The sequence below is a fragment of the Pteropus vampyrus genome, unplaced genomic scaffold (genome assembly GCF_000151845.1).
Source record: "Pteropus vampyrus isolate Shadow unplaced genomic scaffold, Pvam_2.0 Scaffold595, whole genome shotgun sequence".
In the NCBI taxonomy this organism is placed as follows: Eukaryota; Metazoa; Chordata; class Mammalia; order Chiroptera; family Pteropodidae; genus Pteropus; species Pteropus vampyrus.
Genome location: NW_011889376.1, coordinates 194853 through 200782, shown reverse-complemented (window position 1 = coordinate 200782; position 5930 = coordinate 194853). Strand labels below are relative to the sequence as shown.

General features: G+C 33.0%; 1 pseudogene; it reads right to left on the bottom strand.

The window, feature by feature from the left end:
* Positions 1 to 3630: 3630 nt before the first annotated feature.
* On the bottom strand, positions 3631 to 4677 carry LOC105308593 (annotated as a pseudogene).
* Positions 4678 to 5930: the final 1253 nt, after the last annotated feature.

Sequence of the window (5930 nt, the reverse complement as noted above, 5' to 3'; positions counted from 1 at the left end):
TATGTGATTAAAACATATTTTTATATAACCTTGTGACCTTTCCTCAAACATAAATATTATAATTAAATATACTAATTTTTATTTTCTTTTTGTGTGGAATTTTCTAGTCTATGAGCTTTATAAATGAAAAAGATATGTCTAGTTTTCCTTTATATTAATAGCTTCTAAAATGATACCCGGGTAAAAGCAGATGTTCAAAAAATATTTCAAAACACTGATTGACTGATGAAATGAATGATAAGTAAATGAATGAATGAATACGATATTCATCTTAAAATTCTGAAATAAAATGTGAGGATTTTGTTTCCAGGGCCTTAATCTGTCTTTAATGCGATTTTAGCTTTGATAAAGAAGTAGTAATATCCTGTATATTGTTCCCTAGAGTATTCTCTACTCCAGGGCACAGCACAGCTATTTTTTCTTCTTCTGGTGTTTCTAATATTTAATAAGGTTGTAGCACATTCTAAGCTCTAAACTTAGTGAGGCAGAAGACAAATTGTGGACAATAAAAAGGAAATTACAAAGCTTTTTACCATCCTCAAGTTCTCATTACAATATATTTAAATCCTTGAGGTTCTTCCCAGAGCCCAAATAGCCACATGAAGTTTTTGTGGTAGCTTCTTCTGTAATGTCCATTGCATATTGCCTTTCATGTGACCAAAGGTACAGGCTGTTTTATGCTTCATTCGATACTTCCTTTCCCCATAAGTTCTGCCTACTTTCGCATCTGTTTAGCATTCCTATAACATTGTAAAGATTAAAAAAACTATTTCTTTTATACTTTTAGTTGTTATTGACACTTTGTTTACAAGTTGACCTCTCATTCGCATCTATTATTTATTGTATAACAGGTCTATTTTTCATTTTATAAATCTTGAATGTGATATTTAATAAAGATCCCTTGGTCAAGCAGACAAAACTTTAAGACAATACCATCACCAAATGTCAAAATTTCACCTTTTAAAATATTTTTAAGGAACATACACACACATCTACATGCTCGTAAATATGCAGAAAAATGACATTATAGTAACGTTTTCATTACCCACATTAAACAATAGTTTTATAAGATTCATTATTTTAAAGTAATACATAATTACATAAGGCTAACTTTCCATTGATTCAATACCCATTCTCAGCCCCTCCAACCCTCCTAGAAGCAACAACTATCAACTATTAGAACCTTTTACTGTTTTTCCAAATCTTTTCATTTATTTTTATTGTGGTATAAACACTTCATGTGAGATCTACTCTCTTAACAAAATTTTAAGTATACAATGGAGAAATGCTAAGTACAGGCACAACAATACTTAACAGAGCTCTAGAATTTAATTATCCTGCATCACTGAAACTTTATATTTATAAAGTAAATATAAAGTAAACAGGAAAATAGCAACACCCATTTTCCTGTTCCCCCAGCCTCTGGCAACTACCATTCTACTCTCTGCTTCTATGTGTTTGACTATTTTATATACCTCACATAAATTGCATTGTGCAGTATTTGTCCTTCTATGATGAGCTTATTTCACTTAATATAACGTCTTCAAGTATCATCCATATTTTTTTTCGATAAAATGCATTTAGTCTTATGTTTATATTATACTATATATAGTTGCTAGCTATGTGATTTTAAAAATATATAAGTGGATTTAAGATGTTTACAACATTCTGTGCTTGGTATACATATTGTTTAACTATCCTATTTTGTGATTTAATTATCTTGATTGTTATGGATTTGGTTCATAGATTTAAAGTAGATGAGAATTTTGGTTGCTTCTGAAACTGTTCTGTAACAGACAATAATGAAGTTTACATATTTTTATTCCTCACTTATAGTTCCAGACTTTTTAATGTTTGCCAACATTATGAGTGTTCGATATTGTTTCATATCATTTTACACGCACATTTTCCAGACCGCTATTAAAGTTAAGTGTATGGATTAGTCTAAAAATGTTTCTTCTTTTGTGAATTGTCCATGTGTGTTCTTTGTCCATAGTTCTATGAAACTAGTCTAGCATTTATTAATTTAACAGATGCATAATTGTATCTATTTTCCTTGTTTATGGCTATTTCTTTTACTATATTTGTGATTGATTTTTTCAGAAATTTAAAATTTTAAATCATAAAACTTTTCCATCTTTGTGAATTTGAATTGTGTTTAAGGCTCCTTTCAATGCTAAATCAGACACACACACACACACACACACACACACACACACATGCACACACACACACGGGCAGTCGCCATCTCATGGTTGGATATGCAAAGAAAATGAGTATCAGTGACCATGGTTTAGTTTTGACATGTTACGAAAGTAGCCATGTGAACAGTGGTGGAGAAAGCCTCTAAACAGTAGAAAATAAAGGTAGAGTCTGTGGTAGGAATATATGGCAGTAAGAGGTGTTACATATAAAAGCTGGGAGGTGTTTTTTAAACTTAATAACCTTAATTTAGGGAAATAGTCTTAGGATGGACTCTAATTCTTAGGAGATTGTCTTGTTGAATTAATAAATAAGGATATCCCTTGGGGAAGAGAATATGTTTCATAAAATAATAATTAAAAATTAATAAATAAAAATGAACGAACAGGAGGAAGTAAGGAACAAAATAACAACTTCAAATCGTTTTTGATGGAAACACACCTTTGCACTGAAACGAGGTCTGTTGGAAACAGGGCTAAATGTGAGCTTCAGAGAGAACCTGATCTGTACTTTGGTTTTTATGTCTGGGCACTGAGCAGTGATAGCATGTGCAAGGGCATCACAGAGGGACAGAAGTCAAAGGAAAAGAAGCTGAAATTTGAGTCAGAGCCAGGCCTGTAAGAAATTTTGTAATGGTGGGCTGGGCTTAGTTCTGGAAAGAGCCCAATCTGCCAGCTACTTATATCTTTTTATTTGTTGTCCTTGTCCTTTTATTTTGTCATTCTTAAGTTTAAGTATGATTTTGATAAATGCTAATGCCTAGACTTTTGTTTGCTGTGAGATATTAAAGATGGGTGTAATAGCTATGCTCTGGATGAAGTAACAAAATAGAGAGAAATGAACCGTCATGCACAGGACAGTAAGGACACTGGGAATCTGAACACATTTTCTGTGGTCTCCGAGCCACGGGTTGTGATGAGTTTCCTGCCAGTGTGTGGATCCAAGGATGGGCAGAGTGCTTTACACTGGAATCAGACAGCAATGACTTTATGGAAAGTGTTCCTGGCTAATGTGAGCTGTGATTTTGTTATTGATTACGTGATATTTGATTAAGCTAGTCAGACAAAATGATAATGTTATTTACAACTGCAACTATTGGAACCTATATATTTCGTTACATGGAGATGGAAGGAAACAATACACAACATCTAAAAGTAATGATTCGTACATTTGTGTTATAACAATCAATATCAGCATCCACATACATATATGTGTGTACACACATATCTCAGGAAGAACATAGTAAGAAGCAAATTGATGAGGGAAAGTTTTTTTTTTTTAATCTAAAGACAGCATAGGTAGATGGTTAACTATGATCTTTATTTTAAAATATCCTGGAATATAAAATACATTAATAAACTGAAACAAAATATTTTAATCATACCTCTTTGATACTGAGGCACAAATATCACTCTCAATTTTTTAAATTTATTTTTTACTGTAAAAACATACTTTATCTATAAGCCAATTTTTCCTAAGCACTGTTTTCATGGCCTCTTTTACATCTTTTTTCCTCAGACTGTAGATGACGGGATTCAGCATGGGAATCACAATGGTGTAAAATATCGACACTATCATGTCATGGTCCAAAGTGTAGCTGGAACTTTGTCTCATGTACATGAAGAGGATGGTTCCATGATAAGCTGATACTCCAGTCAGGTGACAGCCACATGTAGAAAAGGTCTTCTGTCTCCCCTCAACAGAATGCATCCTCAGAATGGATAACAGGATGAATCCATAGGTGATCAGGGCGATCAGGATAGTGACTATCTCAATAGAGCCCACAAAGCAGAAGAGTAGAAGCTGGTTCTTGTGAGTGTCAGAACAGGAAATAGCAAGGAGAGCAGGAGTGTCACAAAAGACATGTCTAATTTCATTGGATACACAGAAGGATAGGCTAAATGTGGCCACTGTGTGTACAGAGGCATGCACAATGCCTCCAACATAGAAAGCAATGATGAGTGGCACGTAGACTCTGGATGACATACTAACTGACTAGAGGAGTGAATTGTAGATTACTACATAGCAATCATATGCCATTGTCACCAAGAGAAAGCATTCTGTGGTCCCAAAAGTAATAAAGAGAAACATTTGTGCTACACATCCAAGATAAGAAATGGCTTTGTCTTCTTTCAAGAAATTGACTAACATTTTGGGGGTGACGACCGAAGAATAGCAGGCATCAAAGAATGATATCACACTAAGAAAATAGTACATAGGGTTGTGGAGTCGAGAATCCCTAATGATCAATAAAACCATTCCCAAATTTCCTGTCATAGTAAAGAGATCGATTGCTAGAAACAGTAAAAATAGAAAGACTTGCACTTCAAAATGATCTGTGAAGCTCATCAATATAAACATAGTGACTTTGGTCACATTTTTTACTAGAATCCTGTATAAATCGAAATCTGCTGTCAACTGTGACATTTTCATTTTATTTATGTTTTTAAGCAATATTTTAAAAGTAGCATTCATCTATTATATCCTCTTGTTTGTTCCTTAGCAGGGCATATTGAAATCTTTAGCAGTGAGGGAATAACAGTGATAAATACGCTGGGTCCAAGAGAATGTATTACCCTGTTAAATTAAGAAATTTTTATTAAGTGGTTGGCTAAATATGTCACGTTAAAAAATGTCAATTTATGAGGTTCACTTTCCAGCTTATTTTCTGTTAAGTTTACTTCCATTTAGTTTCATATTTTATCATCCTAAAATGCACAAAGAAGAATGAATATAAGAATTTTAAATCTAAAATACTGTAATAGGATGCATGTGTGTGAGTACTAATCCTAGATTTTCTATAGTATGTATGAAATGCCTTTCCTTAGTGGTTATATCTGTTAAAAAGAAAATGACCACTTGTATGTCACAAAAGTATATGCAAGTGAAAATTGTATTTGAATGAGAAAAACAATGTAGAAATTATTTCATTTTAAAATATTCCCAGATGACTAGAAAATGGGCTAAGATACACTCACATTTCAACTGGTCATATGGGGCAGCCTTTTCCTACCAAACTATTGTGTATCCTCTTTTAAAGCTATTATTCCATTCCACTAGTACTTCTGGAACCTTGGTGAGCAGACAACAGATACTATTCCAGAGGTAGATGTACCTTGTATGCAAATGATAACAGAGAATTGGTTTTGTTTGTTTTTCAGTTTTCTCTCTTGATTCACACACATATCACCACATTGTCCATTTAGGCCAGCACCATTTATTATTCTGTTAAGGTTTTTCCAAATTTAACTGTAAGGTTTTTTTCTATTAATGTATTTCTTATCCTAGTAAAGTCCTTGGGTATATTTTTAAGTCATGTTTATGTCAAAAAGAAATCATGACCATTTCTTTAATACATTATAGTTTCTTAAGGATTTTCTAAAATTATTATAAAGAAAAAATCACTCAATTACAGTTCATAAAATTTATAGAAGCTGTTGCTAAAAGAGTAAAACCACTACATAAGTTACAAACTAGTGCTTTATTTCTGGAATATTTTCCTGTGCTCTCATACTGCTTCTCATTCAGTGGAATATCAATAAAGCGAAAATGTACCTTAAAAAGCTGAAGCGTCACCTGCATCTAGACTGAATATATGTATGGTTTAAATAAAATTAAATATAGCATCTACCGTATTTAGGAGCCAGATTTCGGCACTATGACTCCCTTTTTCCCCTCTATGTGTCATAGACCAAAATGTGTTTAAAGGATTGAAAAATATGCAGTGT